Source organism: Cupressus sempervirens, chromosome 11 (assembly GCF_028749045.1).
Source record: "Cupressus sempervirens isolate cs-2001-9-10 chromosome 11, ASM2874904v1, whole genome shotgun sequence".
Taxonomy (NCBI): domain Eukaryota; kingdom Viridiplantae; phylum Streptophyta; class Pinopsida; order Cupressales; family Cupressaceae; genus Cupressus; species Cupressus sempervirens.
In genome coordinates this window covers 799220688-799238222 of record NC_143128.1, presented here as the reverse complement: position 1 = coordinate 799238222, position 17535 = coordinate 799220688, and positions in this window count along the sequence as shown.

Sequence of the window (17535 nt, the reverse complement as noted above, 5' to 3'; positions counted from 1 at the left end):
TACTTATGGTGAATGTCCAGAAGGATTAAGTGTGCAAAAAAGAAGGGATTTGAGAACTAAAGCCTTCAACTATGTTATACATGATGATATCTTGTATAAGAAGGCTATTGATGGTACCTTCTTAACGTGTGTGGATAAGGAACAACAAGTTAAGTTGTTAAAGGGTTTACACGATGAGGCATGTGGATGACATTTCTCCTCTATTGTTACAACATTCAAAATTTTAAGACAATGCTACTATTGGCCTGTCATGTATTGTGATGCCCATAAGTGGGTGGATAATTGTGAAAAATGTAAGTTATTTACTAGAAATTCCCAACTAGTTGTTTTTCCTTTAAGGCTAAAGCTTCATTTTAGCAATGGGGATTGGACTTATTGGCCCCATCAACCCATCATCCAACCAAGGAAATACTCATATATTAATGACTACAAACTACACTTGAAAAAGGGTTGAATCCAAACCAATGAAGAAGACAACTTTTGAAGTTGCATGTGAATTCTTGAAGGAGCATATGTTTTTTAGATTATGTGTACTTATGAAATTGATCATGCATAATGCCTCTTACTTTTCTTCTTCAGAGATGGTTGAGTTTTGTTATGATAATGAAATTCAATTGATTCATTCTTCTAATTATTATCCAATGAAATAGGCAAGTCAAATCAAGTAACAAGAACTTGGTCAACATTATGAAGAAGTTAGTCTCAAACAACTAGAGGAATTGGCATGAGAAGCTTCATGATTCTCTATGGGAAGACACAACCACACCTAAGCAAGCTATTGTAATCTCACCATTCAACTTGGTCTATTGATTTGAAGCTAATCTACCTTTACCTCTAGATCTTGCCACCTATAAGTTGAAGATTGTGATTGAAGATAGCACATTCAAGGATGGTCTTGAGAAAAGAATCTTGTACCTGACCTACTTACAAGAGGAAAGGGAAGAGCCCATATATTGAATCACTCAACATTAGATGTGAGTAAAGAGTATGTTTGACAAAAGAGCAAGGCCAAGAAGGTTCATGGAAGGAGACATGGTTTTTTGTGGGATAAGAGACAAGAACCAAAAGGTATGCATCCTAGGTTTGAGTCTCTATGGAAAGGACCTTTCAACATTGTACAAGTTAATCAAAACAATGTTTTTAAATTTTCCTATCTCGATAGAGAAGTCTTGTCATTTTCCTACGATGGCTAGGACTTGAAGTTGTACCAGCTTTATAATTAAAAGTAGGTAACCCCTGCAATAGTTTTAGTGTAGGTAGGTTTTATTTCCTACTATGTATATTAGCTTAGTCTTCTTTTCTACCTTCTTGCTCTTTTTTTCTTATGGCTATGTGTTTTGTGTTGTTTTCTTTCTTGTGTTTTATGTTCTTTCCTTGTGAAGCTAGAGATGATAGGTCCCTATGTAGGCATTTGCATGCCTACATCCCTAGTCAAAGCCAATTGTTGCCAAAATTTTTGTCTTTATATTTTAGGCTTCTATTTTGGTGCTAAATTGATGAAAATTAGTCTATATAGTAATTTTGTGGCTTTCCTTCTCATCTGTTTCTTTAAGCTTGCCTATGTAGGAATTGAGCAATGTATATGAATGTTAGTTGGCTAGGTGATATAGGTAAGGTTGGGAAAATGTTGATGCACTTTTTTAGATGATAAGAAAGCCTAATTCTCCTTTGAAAAATTAGTTTGTGTTCATTCTATACTAGTTCTAAGTCAGATCGATCAAGTTGAATGTTCCCCTTCTATTTCTGAAAATACCTTCTTTCAGTGCGCCAAGGTCCCTTGTTGAGCTATGAACTTGATTTTCCAAAATCAATATTTGGAAAGGTTTTGAAGATTTGATCTCAATAGGATCTCTCCCCTAAGGTATTTGTAGGAATCTTGAGTGCATTGATCAATTAGATGGAGAAATTTCAAAGAAATCTTCGTCATTCTGGAAGATCGCCTCTATGCCTCCACCTACTTTGACAGCATACCTTGAAAGCCACTTTTTCAAAGTGCATGAATCTGATTAAATGGTAAGCCTTTTTATGTTTGATTTGCATTCTTAGAGTAATAAGAAGTATGGTGAGCATGAAGAAACAATTTTTGAATTATTCCTAATGCAAGAAATTTGTTGTTTCGAAATGTGGCTACTCTAAGTGTGTTGTATTCTGATCACGGGCCCATTATTCCATTTTCCAAGGAGGTAGAGATTTGATGAAATTATGAAAGTATTTTTGAAAGGATTCCACCTCTTTAGATGTTATGAATCTACTAAGCAACCATGAATTATTTTTGGGGCATCTTGAAGAAAATGATGTTGTTTTGGGAACTAGCCTTTTTTAGTGTGCAATATCCTCTAGCATACCCATGACTCCTATTTTCCATAGTGGGAATCTAGAAAAAATTTCAAGATATATATCTAGTTGTTAATCTCATATTGTTTTTGACATATGAGTGACAATATGCTTAAGTCATTTACTTAGTTCATGTCGAACAAGTAATATATGTCGAGTAACTAGTAAGTGTTGAGTCACTCAAGTTTCAAGCAAATAGTAAGTGCCAAGTCATTCAGATGTTGAGTGATCAATGGATGCCAACTCATTCAAAGGTTGAGTACAGCATTGAAGAGGTAGTAGATGTCAAGCATCAAACACTTCAAGTGTTGAGTAATATAGTTTTGACATAGTTGTTTGTAATGGCACAAACTACTACGTAAACCATTTTTTAGCTGACTTAAGGATTGTTTTGTGATCTTAGATGATAAGGATGAATCTTTATTACGAATCCCTATGTTGTACATGCAACCAATTAGAAAAGGGGACAGATTAAACGGTAATATGGGTGAATCACAATCATTGATTCATACCTAAACCCTAAGTTGCCTAGGTCTTCTTAAGGAGGAAAAACCCTAAAATTTTATTTGTGTGGAAAGTGAAAAGAGAGAAGTTTGCATGCACAAATAGAGCATTCATGGTGACTAAGGTGTTGTAAATTCAAATACATTGGAAATTTAGTTAAATGAGAATAGAGGAAAGGAGTTAGAGGAAAAAAGAGATACATCTAATCAGTAAGGATCAAGTACAGATTAGGAAAGAGGTGATTTGTTATCTAATAGTAGAGTGCTAACTGCAGGATCATTGTTGAGACATTCTAATAGGTGAATTAATTAAATCTCTTAACAGAGTAGTCTTAACAAGCTATTGTAAATCCATTAACAGGGTGCTTACTTTATTGTAAGTTAAAGTCCTTTTACCAGGCACACTTCTAACATGGTGTTGAAATCCTTTAACAGGGTAAGATCTAACAAATTTTTAAGCCTTTAACAGAGTAAACCTTCCATAGGGTAGATCATGTTTCATGATCAAAAATTGTAACCTTCATTTGATACACTTTATTAGTGTAGTAGTGGATATTTGTGGGTGTCATCCTCACCCCATTTTTACCTTCTCATTGGAGGGTTTATGGGTAACCAAATATCTTGTCTCATACATGTGTTGAATGTTATTTTCTTTCAAACTATGGATGAATATGTTTAGATAGCTATTTCAGTTTACATGTGCAATTGTGAGATGGATGTCTGGTGAATCAATTTATGGTTAAAGTTTTTAAGCACTTATTCACCCCCCAATCTCATATTTTACTTTCCCTATTGTATTTCCAACAATATATATCTAGAGGTGTCAACTCTTAACGATGCCTAGAGGAGCCTTGTGCTAAAAGTTCATTTAGATAGATTAGTTGCATTAGAATCCAATCAATATCAAAAAAAAATCATCCTAAATGAGCTAGTGCACTTGTGCTCTCTATTTTCCAAAAAAGTGAGCTAGTGCCAATTTATTGAATGTAAATGTAAAAAGGAAGTGTCTAGGAGACTTTAAAGTTGGTTCCAAGTCAATCATGTAGTCATAATAAAACAATTTAAATGAATTAAGGTAGTGTTAGAAAAAAACATCATTCTAACTAAATGTCCATTGAAGGAGCGCCTATTGAAGCACTTCTTTGATAACGAAAAGATGAAAAAAGGATATCTTATTTATAGGGAGGATTATTTGTCAAAGATTCCTAGTTTGTGCTACACAGAGAAAACTAACAAAGATATAAGAGAACATTGGGTGGATTCTCACTCATCAAGCCACTCTTCCAAAAATTGGTGCTAAAGGGGAGAATCAGAAAGTTCATTTTGTGTTGCATGAGAGCTTAAGGGTTTAGCCTACTATACAGACTCTTATTAACAAACCATTTCACATGAAATGAATTCGTTAGCTAATTGAATAAAATGCTAATTTTATCGTTACACCATTAAATGATGGATTTTCATAATCAGGTTTTTATTCACTCATGTGGTCATTGGTAGGTTGTTATTCAAATTTGAATTAACTACGATAAGATTATTGGTAGGTTTTCTACGCATATTGTCACTAGCATATTTTCATGATTGAGCATGATTTACCTAGCTATGTGTATTGTTATATTATGAATGGTTTGAAATATTGGTGGAACTAATAGCCTACCTAGATTAGTGAGTGATCTCAAGACCTATACAGATACATCTTTCAGATATTATAATCTTGAAGACTTGCACAAAAGACTCAACAATCAACCCATTCATCCAATTACTTTGAAGCTTAAAAAAAGTGGACTTGTGGAGGACATTGGTTTTATAATGGCCATCCAAGTGCCTGAGCTCGAGAAGGAATGCATAGCTAAATATGATGCCAAATCAAGGAAAATCAAAATTCCTAATAACTCAATCTTGATCATGCTTGATAGAGGGCTAATGCAAAGTACATTTGGTATCCTAGATAGAGTGGAGTTTTGTGACATTGGCTTTGGATCATTTGCCTCCATGTTCAATGAGAAAAACATTCAAAGGAAAGGTGACATTTTGGCAACCTCGATCCAACCACTAAAGAGAAAGAAGAGAAAACTTTCAAAGACATTATTTGGAACTAGTATGAAGCAAGAGATAGTGGCCATCTTAGCACTTTTCTTGAGACTCAAAGGACATGAGGAGGTCCTTAATTTTATTGAGCATCATTTCTTCCTTGTACAAGATATGTGTTGATGGTCAATACATCGGTTAGGCTCAAATCATCTATAATGAGTTGAGTATTTGGCTGAACTCAACAAAGGAATTTCAAAAAAATTATATGTCATCATTTCTGATATATATCCTGGAAACTATTCATTTGTGGCCAAGCTTGACAAGCATTGAAGGTCTCAATGAAGACACAAAGGTCTATAAATTCTACCTCTCTTTGCAACTCGATAAGATCTATGAAGAATATGTTAAGGTGAATGATTCCTTCACTATGAGGCTATGTAGAGTGTTATAGAGGTTTCCTAACTGTAGATTTTCACTAAAGGTAATTTCATCAATTTCCCAATTTGAGTGTCATTTCATTTAGTACCCATCATTTTCCTACATCTAAATTGTTGTGTTTGATGTCTTTCCAAAGAGATTGTCTATGTACCTTAAAGATAGCATAGTTTTGATTGAGTTATGTAGATAGATTCTAGAAGTGAATAACTTGTGTTCAGAAATTAAGAAGGTGGGAATTTCTTTTTGAGTTGTTGTAGGGTCATACTCTTGCGCCTCTAGGTTAGATGCAAGAAATTTAATTAAATCCTTTGAAGGAAAAGATCAAATTCTATTACTAAGAATTCATTAGGCCATAGTATGATCTAATGAATTATTTTAAAGATCATCTATAGTTCAGCTTCACCTATAAGCATGTGTCTAATATTAAGGATTGTTGGGCTAATTACTATACTAAGGTATAGACTAGAGAAAAGTTTTGGTCTAAGCTCACTATAGGGGAAGTCAAATTATATAATGTGAACATAAATTTTAGCAATATAGAGGTGATCATCACTCGAGGTCATCTACCTATTAGAATGAGGTCAAAGACACTCCCATAGTGTTAACTCCACCCAAGGAGCCAACAGTAGATAAGATGTAAATTATAATGGTTGGCATAATAAAATGAAGAGATAAATGGGTAGAATGGATGAGGGCCAAAAGAAAGTGGATGGGAGATATAGGCTCATCTATAAGTGTGTCAAGTGGAGCTCAAACTACATCAACAGCCACTTCTATCACAGCAACTACTACTTCAACCTTGGTGGTTCCATTATAGTCTATTGGTGGAGGAGGAAATGATCCTCCAAAAAAGAGCATCTAGACCCCTCCAACTTGTGGAGGAGGTTCTCTACCTAATTCAAGAAAAGATGGAGATGTTGAGATAGAGAAAGAGAAGGAGAAATTTGGTGCTAAAGACCACTCTGAGATGAAAATTATCAACCTGGACAGAGATAGTAATCAGCAAGAGGGTGGACTTGATGGTGATCAGCAAGTTCAAGATACTCCATAATAGCTACAAGTGATGGAAAAAGGTAATCCTCGTGCACTTTTTGTAACTAAAGATATGAAATTCCATTTCTCTAGTAGGAAGGAGACTCCTCTAGTGGCTAGGAAATTGTTTGATCCATCAGCTCTCTAGTCATCTTTGAATATCCTCTAAGATGACTCTAGGTTAGAGGAAACTATTGATAGGAAGAAAAGAAGAATATAGGAGAGAATCCCCCCAAAGAATTATTACAATCTAGGTTTTCCATTGCACCAAAAGATCAACCTAATAATGCCTGATACAATGACTAGACTTATAGAACACATGAGGTGATTAAGCCATGTCACAAATCTTTGAGGGGAAGATTGGTGGTTGGTCCAACAATCACCCCTCAATGTTACCGAAGGAGATTTGAACCTATGACCAAGCTCTGATGCTACTTGTTACAAGCTAGGTTTTTTGTTGCACCAAATGATCAACCTATTAATTCCTGATACAACCACTAGAATCTTGTTGATGGTTAGTCCAAAAACAAGAATATCATTCCATAGGTTATGCAATCACCATAACCATTAAAATGGAAGGCAGAGAAGCAGAAGATGTTAGCCACTTTGGCCATAGATGCAAATACAGGACACATAGTCGTAGAAATAGCTAAACCTCAAAAGGAGGGAAGTGTTGGCTCTTGATTTAATAGGATTTCAACTACCTTTTACAAAGTTAGAAAACATAGGAATTAGCCAGAAACCATATTGGGTGTTCTAAAAAGAAAATTAAAAATACCAACTAACAATACCTTAAATTCTTCTCCACTTTGAATTATGCAAGATTCAAGTGGGTTTCTCTCAGGAATTATGTCTCATTTAGTTCTAAATCAATGTTCACAACATGAACTCCAAAAACAACAAATTACTTAGCCTTCTTTCTTCTAATTCAATAGTAATAAAGAGATGATAATTAGAAAATTTTCCAAACCCCAAACACCATGAATCAAGTACAGGTTGACATTTTACTCTTGGATAACAAAACATTAAAAGATTGATTCATAATTATTTTTTGCATTATGCAAAGCATTTCAGTCAAATAAATTTATAATGATGGTCAATGCCTTATTCATTGGACTATAACTCATAGAGATCATACACCTACTTCTGGATCTTATCTTGACACTTTGTGCAAAGATTTATCAATATTCATTGCCAGATCCAATACTTATCATATCTTTACTCAAAACCATAGTGTTCTTCCAACTTACATTAAGCAATTATGTAATCCATTAGATTATTAGAAAAGGCAAGTTGAAATATAATTCAAAATGAATTACAAATAAAACTTAATAATCTTTTCTATTAAATCTCAAATAACAAGACAGAGACAAGAAAAGAGACAAGATCTAGGATGAAAACTAGCTTTCTGTATTTGTATTAATTTCTTTGAAATTGAATACAACTTAGTGAGTATCTCTATAAGAAAAATAACACACATAGACCAGAAACTATTAACTTTCATATTTAACTCTGGAATAGATTTACAGTATGCATCGACCAACTCAAAATTTACAAAGACTCTTGCAATAAAGAAATTTGGACCCTCCTCTAGCCTTGAAAACTCACTTTTATAGTATGAGTTGCAACAAGCTTCAGGCCTAGAGAGAAAGGGATAGTTGTCCTTAAAAAAAAGGATTATCAAAGGAAAAAACTATCACTATCAATAATTGCACAAGAAGAAACAAAACTATTGGTCTTTTGCTTTGTAACAGAATGGTCTCTTTATTGGTCACTCTGTGATGGGGAAAATTATGTTTTGGCAATTTCTTGTGCATCAACTATACTTGATGATTGATTTTCTTCATTTTGTCATTCACTAGGTTGTGGGACCACTTGCTTCTCTTCTACTATGCTTAGCTTTGACACCTGGATGTTTGTTTCAAGTTGTTGATTAGCTCTCATGTCATTAATTTGAATAGCTTGATTGAATGTTGCAATTGGTTCATCCTTTTCTCTATCATCAGTCTAAACATCTTGATCAACTAACTCCCTTTTCTCTATGGTTATTTCTTTGTCTACAAACCCTTCCTAAGGAGCCGCCTATAATTATTATTTGATTGAAGAGTAGTCTGCAATCCACTTGTTGAAAATGGTGGCATCTGGCCAATTGAAGTTCATTATTTCTCTCTCTCTCCTCAACACAGCTTTGCCTAACCTTTTTATTTCAACACAATATGTATTGAAAGAATAGTTGTACATGTACTAATTCTTTATTATTTATGGAAAACTAGATGTAATTCTCTTTATTTACCACTTCATTAATCCTAATGCTTAGGAGCTCCTTCAACTCATTTCCCCACTCTTCATTGCCTTTTATATGGCCTAGACCTTTTAGAACGTGAGGAAAAAGATCAAAAATTTTACTAAGATATTTAGAAAAACATAAATTTAATTTTCTCTACAACATATCTCTGTTATGGTAAAAATTTAGATCATGTGCTTGATCAAACATTTTCTCAACTTGATCATCAAAATTTTTAATAATAGAACAACACAGAGTAGTGATGGCATCATCTCTAGTGATCCATTTTTTCAAAATTTATATTAAGGCGGCTTCATTATTATTCAGCTCTTTCCAACCTTGACATCTCCAAATGAAAAATAAGCCAATTGACTCTATCAACAAGGAACAAAATTGAGTCTTTGATCCTATCCTCATGCTAGGTCCTCAACTCTATATGCAAATCCCATAGTTTTGTCTTTTCCTCTTTACTAATTTCCTCTACAGTGGCTGCCCTAGACTTTATAAAATTTTCATCCTCCAAAAATTTCTTTGTTGCCTGCTCCGCAATAGGGTCAATCTCCTTCCCCTTGAAATCTTCTATAATGGGGGCTAGGAGTGGCATGGGAGGATCTTTAGGTGCTCCCTCTTCCACCTCTAATGCAGTTATCATAATGTCACCTTAACCTCCCATTTGCATTAATTGTTCCTTTAAGGAATCTTCATTATCTATATGAATGAGAGTCTATGAGAGGGAGTACTCCTTAGCTCTAGATGAAGAACCTTGCTATATTTTCTACCTTTTAGCAACAGGTGTTGAAAGAGGGCTTTATGAATGTTGTCTCTTATACAAAGGAACAGGCTGTATGTTTACACTCCTAGCCACAACATATTTTTCTTGACTTTGTAAGGTGCATAGCCTTGGGCTTATTATTGCCCTGCTTGTCATCCTTTTCTCAATTTCCATGGCCTAGTTTGGGTAGTCTTGTATCAAAATTGCCTTTTTATCATTAAGGATTTGCATGAACCTAGCAAAATTTTCCATAAGTTTATTAATTTTATCTCCCCAATTTTTAATATCAGCAAGGGGATCATATTTCTTATCTAAAGCATTAATAAACTCTAGAACTCTACTATACACTTTCCACTTTTTCTTTTTTACTTCATGTTCTTGCAAGGAGAATTCATTTCTAATAATATCCTCAGGAAAGTAAACTATTTGCTTATATGATTTTTCTTTATTTTTGTCTTTAAACATATCATAGAAACCCTCAAGGTCAATAGAACGTGGATTAGATTGAGCCATTTGGTATCTGCAAAGAAACTTATCTAGATTTATCCATCCTCCCTTGGTAAGCAAAAAATTGTGGATGGCTATAAAGTTAGGAAAAATTATTTCTCTGAATCTACCTACCAGCTCCTTTTCTTCTAGTTCTCCTATCTACCATAAGAATTCTACAATCCCAACCTTCAGAGGCGCTTCATAAGGAAGAACATGGGGTTTTCCCTAGAAACCATATACTCTGAAGATAGTAGATACAGAGTATGGAATAATATCCTCCCAATTATGTACTTGAATATAGTTAGACATAACACAAGTCTTAAACATGTATAACTAATAATAATGAACTTGATTCATATGTAGCCTAATATTTTTATATAGATCGATAATGATCTTTAAATCAAAGGAATCAAAATAAGTTTTGATCATGGTTGAGGTGTGACCTCAGAGAATATTTATATGTTCATCAGTTCAACTATATCGATCATATGCAGAATTACATATACTACCATTATATAGATATATATGTATATATAATAGTATCTACATCATATTAGTATACATATATACATATGTATATATAGATCTTGATTATGGTCATTGTTAGACTAAAGCTACATGCTTTAAAACTCCCTCTTAGCTAGGGAAGACAAAGTGAATATATATAAGTTCTCCTTATTTGAAAAGTGATATCATCTAGATAGTGATATACTTAAGAAAATCAAGTCTCGTGATATTTGTCCCAGTTATGGTGTGTACACAAATATCAAGTCTAGCGATATCTACCATAAGAGATCATGGTATTGTTGACATTAAGGTGAATTTGTTTGTTAGTGACTTAACACTTAGTAAGTTGGTTACATTGCTACCGAGCTTATCACTCATCTAGCAATGCTAACCAAATGTTTAAGTTGCTACCGAGCTAAGTAGTTAGAATTCAATTCATGTCGAGCTTCATAGTGTCTACTAAGCATCTGAGATAGTTTACAGTATAGCCCGAGTGTAGCAGAGTCTATTGATCTATCTAGTACAAGTGATGAAGTTCTTAGTGTTAACCAAGCTCTATAGTGTTAACCAAGTTCTACAATGTTGAGCGAGTCATACAGTGTGAACTGAGTGATTCTATATCTACCGAGCTTCTCGATGTTCATCGAGTCATACACTACTAACCAAGTTCGTACTACTCGAAGTGATCAATATGGACCAAGATTCAACATCAACCGAGTGCCAGAGTATGCTAAGCATTGACAGTGTTTATTGAGTGTCATAATATCATTGAATTTGTCTTTTGAACTTGAGTTACAGCAAGGGGTCGACTTTGTGAATTATGATGAATTTGTTATTGCAGTCGACTCCAGAAGGTAATTAATTGGATCGATATATATGTAATGTATCGTATCATATCCAAATGCAATCAAGTATGAGTATGTAAAGAAGTAAGAGCAGATGTGTGTGAATTGAAGAAGGCTACAAGAAATATATGGTAAAGCAAAGACTTGTATATCACAGTCAGGTGATCATTATAATTCAAGGAATCTCATTCACCAAGTCATAGTTGCAGATTAGAGATTAGCCATTGATTCATTCTAACAGGTGCATCAGTCAAATCCTTTAACTAGGTGGACTTAACAATCTTTCACTATATCTCCTAATAGAGTGCATACTTCAGTATATGTTTGTAAATCCTTTAACAAGGTGGACCTAACAGTCCTTATTGCCCCTAACAGGGTAGATCACCAGAAGTGGTCAACTATAAGCCTTAATAGGCCAAATTTATACTACAATACTAAAGCTTATGGGTATCATCCCCACCCTAGTTTTACTTTCTAATTGGAAGGTTTCTGGGTCACCATATCTTGTGTCAAAGTGTTGTGAATTTTTTATTTCTTTCATTCTTTCATGCATGCAATTAGATCAGAATAATATTTGAAGGATTAATTGGTGAATTTAGTTAAAGTTTTATTGGTTCTTAATTCACCCCTCCCCTCTCAATAACCTAACTTGCCTTATATTTCCAACAATTGGTATCAGAGCAATTCATTATCATAGAAGAAGTTGAATAGCTTGAGAAAAGATTAGAGGCAATGGAACTATACAGGCTAGAAAAGGCTATTGAGAATGAAAAGATGGATCTTAAATTAGCTATTGGGAAACTGAAGAAAGAAAAGGAGAAACTCTCTCAATCATTACAAAGAAGGAAAGATCTTGCAACACAAATGGATGACAATCTCTACATTGAAGAAAGAATTCAACAATTATGCCCAGAAAGAAATTCAGATGAAGTTGATGCAACAATCAAAGACCACTTGAGAAGAATTCCAAACTTCAAGAAGAATTCAAAAAGTTAAAAAGAGAGCAAGAAATCCAATCGGTCAGATTATCTGAAGTCATGGGAGAAAAAGACAAAGTCAAAGAAGAGATAGAACAAAAGGACAATGAAATTCAAAAACTATCCCTTCAGCAAATAGACTTTGTTGATCAACTCAATGATGCAAATCAAGAGTTTAGCAATTTGAGGACAGAGAGTGAAAGACTACAAAATGATCTCAACATAGAAAAGAAAACCAATGAGAGAATGATGAAATTTCAAGAAAGCATGAATCAGTTGAATGAGCAAACTCAATATAGACACAAAGGAAAAGTTGGATTAGGATGTACAGATGAAAGTGAATCATCTCAGCAAGGAGCTCAAAAGAAAAAAAGACCTACTTGCAATCATTTTTGTAAGATAGGTCATACATCAAATAAGTGTTGGAGAAATTGTAAAGAAAAATTCAATGGAAAATTTTACAATTGCAATAAGCATAGTCATAGAGCAAGTGAATGCACAGAGAGACCTAATTTTGAAGGAAAGTGTCACAATTGCAACAAACAAGGACACAAATCTTTAGAGTGTAAGACCAAGAAATGGAATACAGTAGAGAAAATTGTGAAAGCAATATTTGGTTGGGATTACAACACATGGTTTAGATGTCACTATTGTGGTGAGTTTGGGCACATTGGAGCAAACTGTGTAAAACATCACATGGAGAAAAGTGACACTACAAAGAGATTTTTTGTTTCTACAAAACTTGGAAATATTGCCAAGAACTGTATGAACATAGGTAGAATAGAAGATGAAAAAAAAGACAAAGTTGACAATATCAGAAAACAAATGAGGTAGAAATAGGCGTAGAAATCTCAAGAGAATCCAAGACAAAGTCATGAAGTTGTTGATGCTTAAGTCAATGAGTTGGGTGACTCGACATTTTCAACTTAGTTCCCTATGGAGATCACTGAAATTGTAATTTAGAAGAAGTCATCTAACATTAGTTCCAACCAAGTAGAAAGATTCATATCAACATTCAAGATGCACAAGGATTACCGAGTGATGATGGAAGACCTTACCGAGCAAGGTCAGATTGCATATCTTTTTTAGGATGAAGATGTCGAGTTGGTAGTTCCTACTGAGCCAAGAGATCTTAATGAATTATAGGTTTCTTCCAAGCATTAAAGACCAAACCAAGTGGAAGAAAATATTTCATTGAGATGATATGTGTATGTAGCATTAATGGTGATCGTAAAGACTGAGATTTGTCAAAAGAAGGAAATCAAATGTATTGTTTCACCACAAATTTTTAGAGCATAGAGAAAAGAGCGAATTCAGAGCCTCTGAATGATTTAAGAAGTTGTTTTTAAAGATTTCTATCATGTTTGAAACCCTATCAAGCAATGGAATCTTCTAGCAACAAGGTAAAGAAAGGTTTTGAAATGTTGGTTCATAGAGTTGATTGCAAGGCTCTCACATGCAAATTGAGTCTGGCAATTGCAAAGGAACTTGACCCTACTGGAACACAATCCCAAATTCCACATAAGGTACTTCTTGTTCATGACATCAAATCATTTTATCACTATTATATTTAGGAGCTTGGAACCCTAGAGATGAATGAGGCATTCAACGAACTATGTGTGGATGGTGTTCTAAAACCTAAGCACAAACATTTGGAGACAAAGGATTTGACACATATTTTACATATGCCGAAGGATTTTCAAGTAAAGTGATAGATTCATCTTGATCCATGTTCCTAACATGTAGCTATGGTTAGATCATCCTATTTTGATAACCAAGAAGATGATACATGAGATTACTGGATTACCCATGTTGAATAAAGTGAAGACCGCAAAAACCCTAGGTCAGGTTGAATTGGCAAAGAGGACTCTTTCCAAATGGGACAGATGAGGTGTGAAACTAAGTGGTGTAACTAACATGGAATTGAATTTTGACATCCATGTGATAGCTCACAAAATCTACAGCTCAAGTCAATTGAACAGCATGTCATGTGAAGCAGTCAACTTGGCGTACAAGGTGGTAAAGAACAACATATCCTTCGACCTTGTCGAGCTGCTACTAAATCAATTGAGAAAGAACATGGATAGCATCTAAGTATAAAAGAGAAATCTATGTAAGTTTTTTTCTCTCTTGACATGCTTATTTTTCTATGTTCAGAAGTTTTTCCCTTCTAAAGAAATTGTAATATGGAAGAAAGATACTCTAATATTGCACCAAATCAATGAATTTATAGCAGAGATGGGAGAACACTTTGATAGTATTATGGATAATTACTTCGAGAAATTCAAGGAGAAGATGCAAAGTAGATTTAGGATACCCAAGAAACTAGTAGAAGATTATGAGCTGGATATATATTTTATGGTTGACTATGACAAGGTTTATATTCAAGCAGTCAGGCCTAGAGTGTCATGGGTTAAGCCTGTAGAATATGAGGTTAACATAGATGAAACTAAAGATATCATTGAGGCTCTACTAAATGATCCTATGGATCCTAAGGCAACGTATTTTGGCACTTATGAAGAAGCTAAGGCCATAATTGAGCTTGAGATCAAGTTACGCCAAGCAATGAGAAGAGGAAGGAAAAGGTTAGAGAAAATAATGAAGAACACTAAGAAATCAAGCTCTCCTCTCATGCTTATTGAGGATAAAGGAGATGATATAGCAGATTCATACAAGGAGGAGGATGTAGAGGAAGAAAAACTTGAGGAAGAGGAGCCTCCCAAGAAGAAAGGGAAGATTATAATAACCAAACCTGCAAAGTCTTCCCCTATTGTGTTTACAAGAAGATCTGCCAAATCCAAAAGTAAGCTAAATTTGGGTGAAGAGGATGACAGTGAACAAATTATCTTTTAGAGATCTGCCTCTACCCTTCAAGAAAGACTGAAGAATATGGAATAAGGAACAGGTATGACATGTTTTAAGTCTCTTAAGTATGAGACTAGGAGAGAAGAGGAGAAAAAGAAAATTGAGGATTACCTTGTGAAAAAATTAGGTGAGTGGAAGTATTCACCTGATGAGCTAACACAGAAAGTTCTTGATGTACTTTTGAAATAGTCAAACCTCAGTGGGATAATGCAATGAAAGTTGCTAAAGACATCAATGAACAAACTTTGAGATAGCTTATTTCGAGTCTCAGTGAAAAAGAGGTGAAGGAATCTTTAAAAGCAAATGAGAAGAAGATAACACCAAAATTCAATACATGTCTAATACTACTAAAGGATATTGAATCTATGGTGAAGTCTACTACTACCACATGGAAAAACATCTATGGGTTGCACAAGCCTAGTGACTTTGTTGTGCATGTTGATGACAAAGATGGTGAAGAAGATGATGCAGAAGAAGAAGTAGAAATCAAAGATGATGAAATAGACAATGTTGATCTTGATGATGAGGAAGAAGAGAAAGAAACCACTGGAGAAAACCTTCCAAAAATACATAGTATTAAGGAAACTGATCCAGAAAAGATTGCAGTAGAAGTTATGACTTTCTTTCCTCACTCTCTAGGAAAAGCCTTAGTACAATCAGGCTCAGAGAAGGCTTCTACCGAGTTCGTTGAGGTCAAATCTGCAACACCAAGCACACAACCAAACTCTAGAATTTCTTAGTCAAGTGTTTCAATAACTGAAGTGCCTAGCACTTCATCTACCAAGCAACAAGTCTTTCCAGCATCAAGCCTGATCGAGAAACGGCAAGGTATTCCTGTTACTAATGCTATTTCTACTGTTAGTACATTTGGTGCAATTCTTACTTTTTCAACTATTGTTTCCACCATGGCTAGTGCAATGGCAGTTGAAATACAATCTCAACTGAGCACTAAAGTTCTGAAAAAGGGTAAAGAAGAGGAGAAATTGATCTAGATGAGGACATTGTTATTCCAAATTGGGATACCTCTAACCTCACTCCAGAAGAGATGGATACCATTGAAGAACTTTGAAAGAAAAGGGCTAAGCATAAGAATCTTAAAGAAGAGAGGAAAAATATTAATCAAGTCCTTGAGGACATAAAGAACATATTGTTTGATGCTCTAAATATTGAGGTTGATGGGAAACAACCTATTCTAGATCAGTTAGCTGAAATTGTCCACAAGTACAATGAAGAATTGAATGGACAAGAAAAATTGTTGCAGAAAGCTGAGAGAAAAATTGAAAATAAAGTTTTAGAACAAGTAGCAAATAAAATTGCTATTGTTTAAGTAGAGTTTTCTACTATTCTTGCTACACTGGAAACATCTATCAATAATGTTGTTTCTTTAGTTGTTAATTTAAGTGACAAATCTATCTTTACAAAGGAGATTAAGGATAAATTATCCAAGATAGATGACGATATGAAGAAAAGTGCACATGAGTTATCACTTGATCCTAGTTGTATTTCTACTCACTTTACAAAGATCATATATCTAACAAATCTCTAGGCAGAATTGTTAAGGGAAGAAGCTAGAATTAGGGCCACACTTGCAAAAATTTAGGGCATGATTCTTCCAAACATGGATGCACTACAAAAGCACATTTCACATGCAAAGACACTCATCCATGAAAACAACTTCTCCATAGTTGACCACATCATGGAACTATTAGCTGAGGTATAGATAGCCTTGTATGCAAGTAAGGTATTGCAAGAGAATTGGGACAGGACTATGTCAATTATTTTGAAGGTTCACTTTTGGTATTAACTCATAGATATTATACACCTTTGGCATTTATGTCAAAAAGGGGGAGAAGATATGTTTATTAATAATGAGGAAAATATTATTGATAAAGGGAGAGAAGAAGATTATTTTTATAGAAAATATTTTCATACTCCAAAGATATGTATAGAAGAGAGATAAATGTATGGGGAAGTAGTAATATGCAGATATATGTACAGCTAAGCAGTAAATATGTTTACAAAAGAAATTTTGAAAAGTTAGAAAAATAGAGTAATTTACTGAGCTATAGTAGTAGTAAGTCAAAATCAAGTTGAAGATGCAGAATGTTGATAAATGAAGCTTTTGACTTCTAATTTTCAAAATTCATATTTTTGGTATGATAAGTGTTTTTGTCACTAATGCCAAAAGGGGAGATTGTTGACATTAAGGTCAATCTGTCTATTAGTGACTTAACACTTAGTCAGTTGGTTAAATTGCTACCAAGCTCTATAGTTGCTACTCGTCTTATCACTCATCTAGCAGTGTTAACCAAGTGTTTCAGTTGTTACTGAGATAAGTAGTCAAAATGCAATTCATGTCAAGCTTCATAGTGCCTACCGAGCATCTGAGATAGTTTACAATATAGCCAGAGCATGGAAGAGTCTACTAAGCTATCCAATAGAAGTGATGAAGTTCTTAGTG